This window comes from Mustelus asterias, chromosome 13 (assembly GCF_964213995.1).
Source record: "Mustelus asterias chromosome 13, sMusAst1.hap1.1, whole genome shotgun sequence".
NCBI classification, from domain to species: Eukaryota; Metazoa; Chordata; class Chondrichthyes; order Carcharhiniformes; family Triakidae; genus Mustelus; species Mustelus asterias.
In genome coordinates this window covers 95,033,745-95,046,585 of record NC_135813.1, presented here as the reverse complement: position 1 = coordinate 95,046,585, position 12,841 = coordinate 95,033,745, and the positions used below count along the sequence as shown (strand labels likewise).

General features: G+C 44.5%; 1 protein-coding gene across 3 annotated transcripts in view; it reads right to left on the bottom strand.

Moving 5' to 3' along the window:
* The window catches only part of LOC144502902 (coronin-1C-like), a 189,877-nt gene that overhangs the window by 144,578 nt on the left and 32,458 nt on the right, over positions 1-12,841 (bottom strand). Inside the window, exon 1 of one of the 3 annotated variants that reach the window (XM_078227314.1) lies at positions 339-450. The exons of the other annotated variants lie outside the window; for them this stretch is intronic. The gene's annotated coding sequence lies outside the window, so the exon portion shown is untranslated. Of the gene's footprint in view, positions 1-338; positions 451-12,841 lie in introns of those variants that run through there. 3 annotated transcript variants of the gene reach the window in all.

The window sequence follows — 12,841 nt, the reverse complement described above, 5'->3', positions numbered from 1 at the left end:
TTGAAAACAGAAACACGCTATTTTGATCATGCAATCTCCAATCCGTGCCAAAAAAAAATACCCTGCAACAAAAAGGCTTCAGCGAACACAGAGGGTTAATTGCAGGGACCCCTGTGGATGCCACTCTTTCATTCCCATCATTGTCTCTCTGCATTGCTCCCCTGGTCCCCACAGTAACTATGCCAACTAGCAGGCGCCAACGCCAGATTTCCACAATCACAAATATTTTCTCCCCCACCCTCTTCCCATCGAGGTTCTCCAGCCTCGGGACATTTTATTATTTAAACTCTATCCTGCCCGAGTGCTCGGTGTCCCCCCCCTCTGTCCTCCTCCTTTACCTCCAGTTGGCTCCTCTCCCCCTCGCTCGCGCTGCTCTCCGAGTGTCGCGCTGCCGCCGGGCTCGAGCCTCACTCACACCGCCGGAAGCAACGCCCTGTGCCCACTGCGCACGCGCCCACCAGGCCCCGCCCACCTACCAGGCCGGCCCCGGTCCCGCCCCCCTCGGCCTGATGGACCGCCCGGCCCCGCCCCCCCCCGGCCTGATGGACAGCCCGGCCCCGCCCCCCTCGGCTAATGGACCGCCCGGCCCCGCCCCCCTCGGCCTGATGGACAGCCCGGCCCCGCCCCTCCTCGGCCTGATGGACCGCCCGGCCCCGCCCCCTCGTCCTGATGGACAGTCTGGCCCCGCCCCTTCTCGGCCTGATGAACAGCCCGGCCCGGCCCCGCCCCCCCCCCTCTGCTTGATGGACAGCCGGGGCCGTCCGCTCGCCGCTCCCTTCCCCCCCCCCCCCCCCTCAGTGGCTTCCGGCAGTCCTAATATGGCGGTTTGTGACTGGAGGCATTGGGGCGCAGGGAGAGAGGGTGGAGGCTGTCACCCATAAAGCCACCGTCGCTGCCTATTCAATAACCCTTCACACTGGACTGGTTCCAACAATGGGATGGATTTCCAGCAAGAAGTCTCACAACACCAGGTTAAAGTCCAACAGGTTTATTTGGTAGCAAATGCCACTAGCTTTCGGAGCGCTGCTCCTTCATCAGGCGTGTGGGAGATCTGCTCATAAACAGCAAACAGGGCATCTAAAGACACAAACTCAATTTACAGAATAATGAATAATGGTTGGAATCCCAGTCTTTACAGCTAATCAAGTCTTAAAGGTACAGACAATGTGAGTGGAGAGGGTTAAGCACAGGTTAAAGATATGTGTATTGTCTCCAGACAGGACAGCCAGTGAGATTTTGCAAGTCCAGGCAAGCTGTGGGGGTTACAGGTAGTGTGACATGAACCCAAGATCCCGGTTGAGGCCGCCCTCATGTGTGCGGAACTTGGCTATCAGTTTCTGCTCAGCGACTCTGCGCTGTCGTGTGTCGTGAAGGCCGCCTTGGAGAACGCTTGCACGAAGATCAGAATGCCCGTGACCGCTGAAGTGCTCCCCAACAGGAAGAGAACAGTCTTGCCTGGTGATTGTCGAGCGGTGTTCATTCATCCGTTGTCATAGCGTCTGCATGGTTCCCCCAATGTACCATGCCTCGGGACATCCCGATGGCCCGATGTTCCGAGCTAGTGGCATTTGCTTACCAAATAAACCTGTTGGACTTTAACCTGGTGTTGTTAAGCTGTGATACAACCAGAATGAATGCTGTGAAAGTTGGTGAGAGTTGTAGCGGACATGCCAAATTTCCTTAGCCTCCTGAGGAAGGAGCGGTGTTGGTGGGCTTTCTTAACTATAGCGTTGGCGTGGAGGGACCAGGACAGGTTGTTGGTGATCTGGATGCCTCCCCTGATAAAATCCATGAAAAGAGGTCGCTTGCCCCAATATCATCCAACAAAATATGCACCTTTTTTTAGAGAGGGGCACAGCTATTGTTACTATTCTGAGTTTTGCTGGCTAAATCCACCTTCATTGCCCATATTGCCTTTGGGTAGGTGGTGGTGAGCTGCCGCTTTGAATCACTGCAGTCCATGTGGTATGGAAAACACCCACCGTGATGTTAGGAAAGGGGCTCCAGGATTTTGAGCCACTGATATGGAGGAGCGGTGGTGACACAGGATGGTGTGCAGCTTGGAGGGGAACTTGCATGCAGTTGTATTGAATTGTAAACTAACAAGCAACTAAACCAGAAAACAAAGGAAACTAACATTTAAATAATATTACTGTTCCTAGTGTCTTAGGTATTAGCAGCTATATTCTCCAGGGTCACCAAGGCAGAAGCAAGTCCTAGTAAGGAATGGGTTTGTGATTGGCAGATGAACAGATGATCACAGTTACAATGATCAAACATATAGCTGGGCTCACATGATTCCACTGACTTAGAATCATAGAATCCCTACAGTGCAGGAGGAGGCCATTTGGCCCATCGAATCTGCACTGACCATAATCCCACCCACACCCCATCCTCGTAACCGCACGTATTTACGCTCCTAATCTCCCTGACACTAAGGGACAATTTAGCATAGCCAATCCACCTAACCTGCACATCTTTGGACTGTTGGAGGAAACCAGAGCACCCGGAGGAAACGCACGCAGACACGGGGAGAATGTGCAGACTCCACACAGACAGTGACCCAAGCTGGGAATTGAACCTGAGTCCCTGGAGCTGTGAGACTGTTCCAAATCACTGTGCCACCCCTTGTCCCTTGTGCCTTCTCCAATATCCCTCTTGAAGATGCTCGATCTTGCTGAAGTATTATTCCATAGGTGTCCTTTAGTACTTTGCTCATTCTTCATTAGCAATCTATATAATTAATTCGAACAGGCTAGGTGTCGGGTCAGCCTTTGACCTTGTAACCTTTTTTTGCAATTTGCAAATGTTATGGCAAACCTGCTTGTTGCAGTGAGCGGGGTGTGGACAGCTCTTGTAGACATGATTCCTGCTCCAAGATTCTATGATTGGTGACATTATTCACAAATCTTTCAGAAGTCAGCTCCTATTTGACCCTATCTAACATTCAGTTCCAGGTAATGCACCTCAGGAAGAGTATATTGACCTTTTGTGGGTGCAGCATTATACTAGGGCTATAAAATTATAATAGGCAGGGTGTGTAGACTAGGCATGTGTTGCCTTGTGTATAAATGGTGAAGTGATGATCTAATTGATGTCTTTGTGATTAAAGTAGGTAGAGAGAAACTGTACCCTCTAGTGGGGGAATCTGGAACCAGGGACATGACCATAAAATTGGAAGGTGGTTGTTCAGAGGTGATATCAGAAACACCGCCACACAATGTTGTGGAAGTCGCCCTCCAAAAAGCTGTTTAAGCTGAGTCCAATTGAACCTTTCAAAACTGAAATAGATAGATTTTTGTTAGATGAAGTTAATAAAGGTTTCAAAACCAAGGCAGGTGGATGAAGTTCAGATACAGATCAGCAATGATCTAACTGAATGGCCTCCTTCTGTTCCTCTATAACGCAAAGGAAGCTTCAGCCTGACATCACCTTAGCTTGAACTGTAATGGGGGAAAAAAGATCAAACTGGTGGAGCAAGAAATCTTGCACATTTAATCCCAGCACATTCACCTGAAACTCTACAGCAAACACTGTTCTGTCCACACACATGTCCATATTTCTCTTTAAACATTAAATACAATAACATAAACACCGAGCTCTCACTTCTCAGATCCAACTTTCTGATGCTCAACTATATAAAACAGGCAATAAATATCAGCAGACAGTCTGGAACCTACTTGCGCTTATGTCTAACTGGAAAATGACCTCTTATAGGAAGCCAATTAAAATATAAACTTGCTGCTGTTGGCAAGTCTTTCTAACAAATCATAATCCACTCACAAAAACTTCATTGTCTTCATGAAGGGGCGGAGAGACTGTGGTTTTTCCATCTTGTTGCTAGTTTTAAAAAGCCTTGACAGCCAATTGCTGGACAACAGAATAAAAGTACAAGTTAAAGGACGTTTAAAGGGTCAGCGTGCTGTGTGATTGTGCAAACTCCTAATTCTCCTGAGCAGTGCCTGGGAGAACAATCTTTGAAGGGTCATTCACCCGGCGCATTAACTTTGTTTCTCTCTCCGCAGATGCTGCCAGACCTGCTGAGTATTTCCAGCATTTTCTGACGTCAATCTTTGATTATGGGAGGATGATGGAAGAGTTGGAAATCCTAGCTATTTGACTGAAGGCCATCACAAATATTCTGACCTCAGCTAACAACCAGCACAAACTTTCCTTGAGCTACTGAGCAGAAAACAGGAATGCTAAACCTGGCTGATAACCCTCTCCCCAAATCCAGGGACATCAAACTACCCATTGTGACCCAGGATGAGATAAATTGTGCCTCTGTATTAGGAATCACATCTGGATCCTTGTAGAGTGCACAATGTCATCTCGACAAAGTGGGGAGCAATTTAAGTCAATTGATTTCCTAATTTTGAGGTACAGCCCAAAACAAGATGGCAGGTCAGGCAGCAGAGGGTGGATTTGTTAATAACTAAACAGTTGAGACTTTGGAACATTATGGTGTGGGGTGTATTGAATTTCAGAGTTCAAATGAACCTGAATTGGCATGAATGGCTTGAAAAGTACAATAGATTAGAAAGACAATAAACTTGTTCTGGTAGTTAGACTTTGCCCTCATCCTTCACGTCCAGCAGTTTCATCCTGTAAGTCACTGAAAGTGAGTTGTTAATACCACAGAGGGGGCAACAACACATCTGGGCCCAGTAATCTGTAACCTTCACCAATGTGATTAAGGATTGAGAAAGTAAAAGAAGAGAATAGATTATTTGATTTGCTTTGATTTATTATTGTCACATGTATTAACATACAGTGAAAATTATTGTTTCTTGCATGCTATACAGACAAAACATACTGTTCATAGAGAAGGAAATGAGAGAGCGCTGAATGTAGTGTTACAGTCATAGCTAGGGTGTAGAGAAAGATCAACTTAATGTAAGGTAGATCCATTCAAAAGTCTGACAGCAGCAGGGAAGAAACTGTTCTCGAGTCGGTTGGTACGTGACCTCAAACTTTTGTATCTTTTTCCCGAAGGAAGAAGGTGGAAGAGAGAATGTCCGGGGTGCGTGGGATCCTTAATTATGCTGGCTGCTTTGCTGAGACATTGGGGAGTGCAGACAGAGTCAATGGATGGGAGGCTGGTTTGCGTGATGGATTGGGCTACATTCACGACTTTTTGTAGTTTTTTTTGTAGTTATATTAGTGTCAAATCAGGTCCAGAAAGAGGAATAGACAGAAAGGAAGATTGGATTAAGAGAGGAGGAAAAGAGACAAATAGGAAAAGTAAGAAAAAATTTATGTTTTAAATTTTGAAAATCTCAATAATTTGCTATCTCTAAGAATGAGAATCCATAGTTTAAATTGTTTCCTAACTGGTAGGGAGAGGTTAACTGGCATTGCAGAAATATAAATCTCCTTGTTAAGAAAAGGATTACACTGTAAAGTCACAGCACTATCTTTCTGCAGCAGGTTTAGTTGACAGCTAATGCATAAATCAACATTTTCATGTAACTCATGGGTGAGGTTAAGGGAGAGCTGCCCTTCTTTTGCGAGCTAGCAGTGGAGTGATACATATCATCCAGTAACTTGTGAAAATTTGAAATTACAGGGGTATCTCCCTCCACCTTAGTGCAATTGCTGGACCATTTACACGTTAATAACGGTGAGCCCCATTAAACTCTCTGTTATTTTGACAGCAATAGGACCTAAACTGTGATCCAGTCCAATGGAGTGTTATTTCTTCCAGTTTAAGAGTTGTAAGTGAAATCCATTCAGGCTCCAGAAATGCCTTGGGATCCATTTCCTAAGTAACTGCATCGGACTGGATATCCGTAATGGAAGTTTATTGCCAAATTATTAAAAATATAAATATGATCAAGATTGTGATGATGTATAGTAACCAAAGATGTCAACAATACATGGTCTGTGGATGGAAAGGTTAAGCAAACATTATTTTTTCTAGAAAACAATGTTTATAATGACTGTAGCTTCACAATTATAGGCACTAGCATTGCTCTTGATAGTTTGAGCATTGAGAACAATTTAAGTTATTTGATCGAGTGTTTACTATGAGTGACACAACAGAGCAACTTAAATAACAATGTTAGCACCTGATAACATAAATCATTGTATCACTGTATTTAGAAAAGGAGACTATAAGTGGAGGCTCACAAATTGGTTCAGTTGGCAATGTGTACAATTAAATCACAGAACAGCAAGATACAGATTTAATTGCCAACCTTAGGCTCAATGCTAGTAGGCTGGGTAAGGGAAATGACTGGGGTAAATGAAGCATGGCCCCCACTCTTGAATACTATCCATCTACACTTTGATAAAGAATGCATTCATGTGGACATCGGATGAGTGCCCTCTACCTCCACTCAACGATTAAGCACCTAGATGAAGAATATGCACTGGAGAGCTGTTGACACTTGTGGCAAACACACACTCATAAGATAGAGCACCTACAAGGAAGAAACAGCATCTCAGGCTCTCAGCTGGATATCCCTAAGCCACATGGACCAGAAGGTTTATCAGTTTAATTCAATGTCTGCGTTGAGTTGATGCTGGCTTGGACCGAAACTTGGGAATTACAATTAGCGTCTGTCCGGAAGACAGAGGAGGAACTAACCAAGATTCAAACACCTAAGCACTCTCCAGTAACCTCTGCTGGGAAATACCTATATGTGAACTTCAGATCAGGTCAGCTGTGATCTGCCACTTGTTGTGAAACCCCTCCTTACTGATATTGCTCATACATGAGGAATGACTACAGGTGATGTAAAGGCTGATGTCTTTGTTCCAACGACAGTCGAACATTTCAGGAGAAGGAAGTTCTTGAGGGAAAGAAAATCTCAAATGATAAAGTTGGCAGATCAACAAAACAAGTGGGACGGTTGGTGCATCTGTGCAATGTGCTATACCTGGTTACATGGAGCTTGGAACACTTTGTTAATTTTTAAAAACTCATTGACAAATGCTCAGGTTAATTTCATCTTGCAATTTCTCTCTAATGCTAGTTCACACCTACACATCAATCATGAGGGAGGAGCTGGCCAGAGTTGATTGGAAAGGGAACCAAGCAGGGAAGACATTGAACAGCAATGGCAGGAGTTTTTGGGGGTTATTCGGGAGGCACAACAGAAATTCATCCCAAGGAGGAGGAAACATGCTAAGGGGAGGACGAGGCATCCATGGCTGACAAGGGAAGTTAAGGACAGCATAAAAGCAAAAGAAAAAGCAGACAAAGTAGCGAGGATTAGTGGGAAGCCAGAGGATTGGGAAGCCTTTAAATGCGGGCAGAGGACAACTAAAAAAGCAATAAGGGGGGAGAAGATGAAATATGAGTGTAAACTAGCTAGCAATATAAAAGAAGATAGGAAGAGTTTTTTTCAATATATAAAAGGTAAAAGAGAAGCAAAAATAGACATTGGACCACTGGAAAATGAGGCCGGAGTGGAACTAATAGGAAACAAATGGCAGAGGAACTGAATAGTTATTTTGCATCAGTCTTCATGGTGGAAGACACCAGTGGGATGCCAGAGCTCCAGGAGAATCAGGGGGCACAAGTGAGTGTAGTGGGCGTCACTAAGGAGCAGGTTCTGGGGAAACTGGAAGGGTCGAAGGTGGATAAGTCACCTGGACTGGATGGCATACACCCCAGGGTTCTAAAAGAGATAGCTGAGGAAATTGTTGGTGGTGATCTTTCAGGAATCACTAGAGGCAGGCAGGGTACCAGAGGACTGGAAAGTAGCTAATGTAACACCACTGTTTATGAAGGGAGGGAGGCAGCAGATGGGAAATTATAGGCCAGTTAGCCTGACGTCAGTCATTGGGAAGATTTTAGAGTTATTAAGGATGAGATCGCGGAGTACTTGGAAGTGCATGATAAAGTAGGACTGAGTCAGCACGGCTTTGTCAAGGGGAGGTCATGTCTGACAAATCTATTAGAGTTCTTTGAGGAGGTAACAAGGAAGTAAGATAAAGGAGAACCAGTGGATGTGATTTATTTAGATTTCCAAAAGGCCTTTGACAAGGTGCCGCATAGGAGACTGTTAAATAAGTTAAGAGCCCATGGTGTTAAGGGTAAGATCCTGGCATGGATAGAGGATTGCTGACTGGGAGAAGGCAGAGAGTGGGGATAAAGGGGTCTTTTTCAGGATGGCAGCAAATGACTAGTGGTGTGCCTCGGGTCGGTGCTGAGATCACAACTTTTCACAATATACTCTAACGATTTGGAAGAAGGAACTGAAGGCACTGTTGCTAGGTTTGCAGATGATACGAAGATATGTAGAGGGACAGGTAGTATTGAGGAAGCAGGAGGGGCTGCAGAAGGACTTGGACAGGTTAGGAGAGTGGGCAAAGAAGTTGCAGATGGAATACAATGTGGAAAAGTGTGAGGTTATGCATTAGGAGGAGGAATGGAGGCATAGACTATTTTCTAAATGGGGAAATGCTTAGGAAATCAGAGTCATTCTCTTAAGGTTAATGTGCAGGTTCAGTCAGCGGTTTGGAAGGCAAATGCAATGTTAGCGTTCATGTCAAGAGGGCTAGAATACAAGAGCAGGGATGTATTTCTGAGGCTGTATAAGGCTCTGGTCAGACCCCATTTGGAGCATTGTGAGCCATCTTGGGCCCCGTATCTAAGGAAGGATGTACTGGCCTTGGAGGAGGCTCACAAGAATGATTCCTGGAATGAAGAACTTGTCATATGAGGAACGGTTGAGGACACTGGGTCTGTATTCATTGGAGTTTAGAAGGATGAGGGGGGATCTTATTGAAGCTTACAGAATACTGCGAGGCCTGGATAGAGTGGATGTGGAGAGGATGTTTCCACTAGTAGGGAAAAACTGGAAACAGAGGACACAACCTCAAGGCTAATGGGACGATCCTTTAAAACAGAGATGAGGAGGAATTTCTTCAGCCAGAGAGTGGTGAATCTGTGGAACTCTTTGCCACAGAAGGTTGTGGAGGCCAAGTCATTGAATGTCTTTAAGACCGAGATAAGGTTTTTGATTAATAAGGGGATCAGGGGTTATGGGGAAAAGGCAGGAGAATGGGGATGAGAAAAATATCAGCCATGATTAAATGGCGGAGCAGACTCGATGGGCTGAGTGGCCTAATTCTGCTCCTTTGTCTTGTGGTCTTATGGTTTAAATAGCAAGCATCACTGGACACACTTTCAAACAATGTTCTGTGGCTCAAGATCATCCAGAAACAAGCAACACTTAAAACTTACAGTGAAATTAACGGATCAATTGTTTCAAAATATTTCCTGGAGGCAAAAATGGACTTTTAAAAAATTGATGGATTGGATGTTGGTGTCACCGGTAAGGCCAGTGTTTATTGCAAATCCCTAATTGGACTTGAGAAGCTAATGGTGAGCTGTTGCAGATTGAGTATAAAATGACTGGCCGATTAGTCGAAGAGGCGTCTTTTGAGAAGGCCTTTCAAGCTGAGGAGTGAGAAAAATTTGATACAATGGAAGGAGAACAGAGAGTGTGGTCCAGCACAGAGGGTGTGGTCTAGCACAGAGGGTGTGGTCTAGCACAGAGGGTGTGGTCTAGCACAGAGGGTGTGGTCTAGCACAGAGGGTTGGTAGAGAGGTTGGGTCAGGCAAGCCCTTGGAGGGTTTTGTAATTGAAGACGACATTGTTCAATTCTGTGTTGGGGATTAGAAAGCCATCAAGGACAGGGGTAATATGTAAATTGGATCTAATGCAGCTTGGAATTGATTGGTGAATTGATTTGGAGATTGTATTGAGTGGAGCTTGGAAAGCTTTCAGGAGAATGTTGCTGAAATTGTGCATTGAGGAAATGGAGCTATGGATCAAACTTATCAGTGAGAATTGGTGGAATATAAATTCATCCAGCGGGGAGGTAGTGGCATAGTGGTATTGTTACTGGACCAGTATTCCAGAGACCCGGGGTAATGCTCTGGTGACCCAGTTTAAATGCCACCATGGCAAATGGTGAAACTTGAATTCAATAAAAATCCAGAATTAAAAAGTCTAATGATGACCATGAGGTCATTGCTGATTGTGTAAAAAAACCATCCGTTTCTCTGATGTCCTTTAGGGATGGAAATCTGCTGTCCTTACCTGGTCTGGTCTACACATGACGCCAGACCCACAGCAATGTGGTTGACTCTTAAATGCCCTCTGAACAAGGGCAATTAAGGATGGACAATAAATGCTGGCCTAACCAGTGACGTCCATATCACATGAACACACAAAAAAAAGCCTTTAGTTAACAGACAGCAGAAATTCAACCCTTGACAAGAGCAATCGTGGGAGTTCAAGGCTGCCACATGCCAAGTAACAAACCTAAAAATTTACATTTCGAAGGAAGAAAACACTTCCTCCATACCTCTTAACCAAACACACATAAAGAGAGTGAATCTACCTATTTTTCTCTAAACCCTTCCAAAATAAGTAAGCAAACTTCACTGAAAAACCTTGTGAACTCTAACCAAAATGCTTTACTATTGGTACAAGTAAAATACATAACATCTCTACTGCAAATTAAACCAAGTGTTAAAACTGAATATTAGATTGCACATGCAAGGAAAATTAACTTCCACACAGACCATCACTTGGTTGGCAATATGACAGAGTATTTTCTGCTGAATTCTGTAGGATCGGATATAGTATTATTGCAGCTGTGTGGATAGTTGGGCTGCAGCTGGTGATGTAATCACAGCATGGAATGATTAGTTGATCAATGGTGTTAAAATTTCAGAAACAAAGTCAGATTCTGGCAACAAAAGAAACAAAATCAAAACGAGCATTGATGACTAAGCATCTCAGTTGGAAAGTTTCAGGTGGCTTTGTCTCCAAGAACAACTATGCTATTTCAGAACCATTTTGGGCACCAAATGCCACATCATCTGCAGCAAAATTTTAATCTTGTTTTGAATAAAGTAGATTTAGATTTCCTTCAATGGATCACTCAGCAAATGCAGCATGTAACAAAATCCCATATTCAATCCTGTCTATGTGTGTGAATGCCAATTAAGGAGTGGACAAGGCTGGGCTGCAATATCCTCATCGCTGAATCGATAATGTTTACTTTTATTGTAAGCATAAGAATGTCCATTTGGGTGGGTGTAAGGACTGTCGGTGCTTTGGAATCACACCTACTCTAAATTTGTGCCTTCCGGAAATGGGGACAATTTGGGCAGCACGGTGGCACAGCGGTTGGAACTGCTGCCTCACAGCACAATGGACCTGGGTTCAATTCCGGATTCGGGTCACTGTCTGTGTGGAGTTTGCACATTCTGCCCATGTCTACTTGGGTTTCCTCCGGGTGCTCCGGTTTCCTCCCACAGTCCAAAGATGTGCAGGTTAGGTGGTTTGGCCGTGCTAAATTGACCCTCGTGTCAGGGGGATTAGGAGGGTAAGTATGTGGGGTTACGGGAATAGGGCCTGGGTGGGATTGTGGTTGGTGCAGACTCGATGGGCCGAATGGCCTCCTTTTGACTGTAGGGATTCTATGAATTTAAAAAAATGTTTATAGTGGCAAAGTGTTTGAAAGCTTATTTAATTATTAATAGATTCAAAAGTTCCTACCCAACTTTCTGTCATAATGTCATTATTTTTTTCCATTTATGGACTTGGGGGATAACCTTTTAGGCAGAGGTGCTTTTATACACAATGTGAAAACAAAATGTCACAATAACTTGCACTTATGTAATTCATTACATCATGAAGGCATCTAATTATGTACTAAACCTGCTGCACCACAATGCAGGTTTTGACTTGGATTTTCTCTTCTCTCCCACTCACACACAAACTTCTGATTCCTGCTGAAACCGCAGGCTACGGAGCAGGATTCACAAAGTACTTCACTCACGTCAACTCAACAGATCTTTGACCGAACAATGTCTTGGAGACGAGCGGAAGGGAAAGATATATTTCCATGTTCGGCTTTGCACAGCCAGTGCTAATTATATCAACTTCCCACTAGTGGGCAGAGGCTGCCGTGACACATGCAAAAACCACTGCTCTTCATCTTAATAATATCCCGAAGTAGATAATTTTGTGTATGAAATTATATAGTATGGGAGGGGGTAGCACCATGAGCTGAAACTCTCAATCTCACTGCTTAAACATAACCTTACAGTGTTCTTTTTAAATTGAGGAACAAAAATAATAAGCCAAGTCTCCATCGCGATTGAAAAATCACAGGAGAGCTGACAGACAAATAGGGAAGTAATGATTAGGCTTAGGATAAGAATGAAAGAACATGCATTTATGAAGTGTTTTTTAAATTACAAAATACTAAACAGCCTGTAAATACTTTTAAATTGTAGTCACTGTTGTGATGAGGGGGAAATGCAGCAGGGGGTCATTTGTGAACAGCCAGGCTGCACAAATAGCAGAGATAAATGACCAGATAATCTATGTTAGTGACACTGGCCAGGGTACCAGAAGGCTCCTCTGCACTTCCTGCAATATGGCCATGGGATCTTTTATCGTGTTCCCCACCTGAGAGGGAAGATGGGACTTCAGGATTGGGCTGGATTTTTGCAGAGTCTCAGCGACTCCATGGATCTTTCATATTGGCAGCCGGGATCCGATTCCTGGCCCCATTCCCAGCACCCACAGCTTTTACCAGCATGGGTTAAGGGTGCGTGAGTTGGTGTGAGCCAGCGCCCCATACTTCTGACTTGGTCAGCCCGAAAGCAGGGATTGGTATCGCCTAGTCCCCAGCAATTTTCATGGACACGCAAGAGATGTCATGAACCATAGTTTGGATGAGGGAAACTTTGAAAAGTAGGCTCAAAAGGGCTTAACCATTCTCTTGCCAACCTATGTCCCCCTCCCACATATTCCCCATGGCCCCTCATACCCCCCATATCAACCTATGGCACATCCAC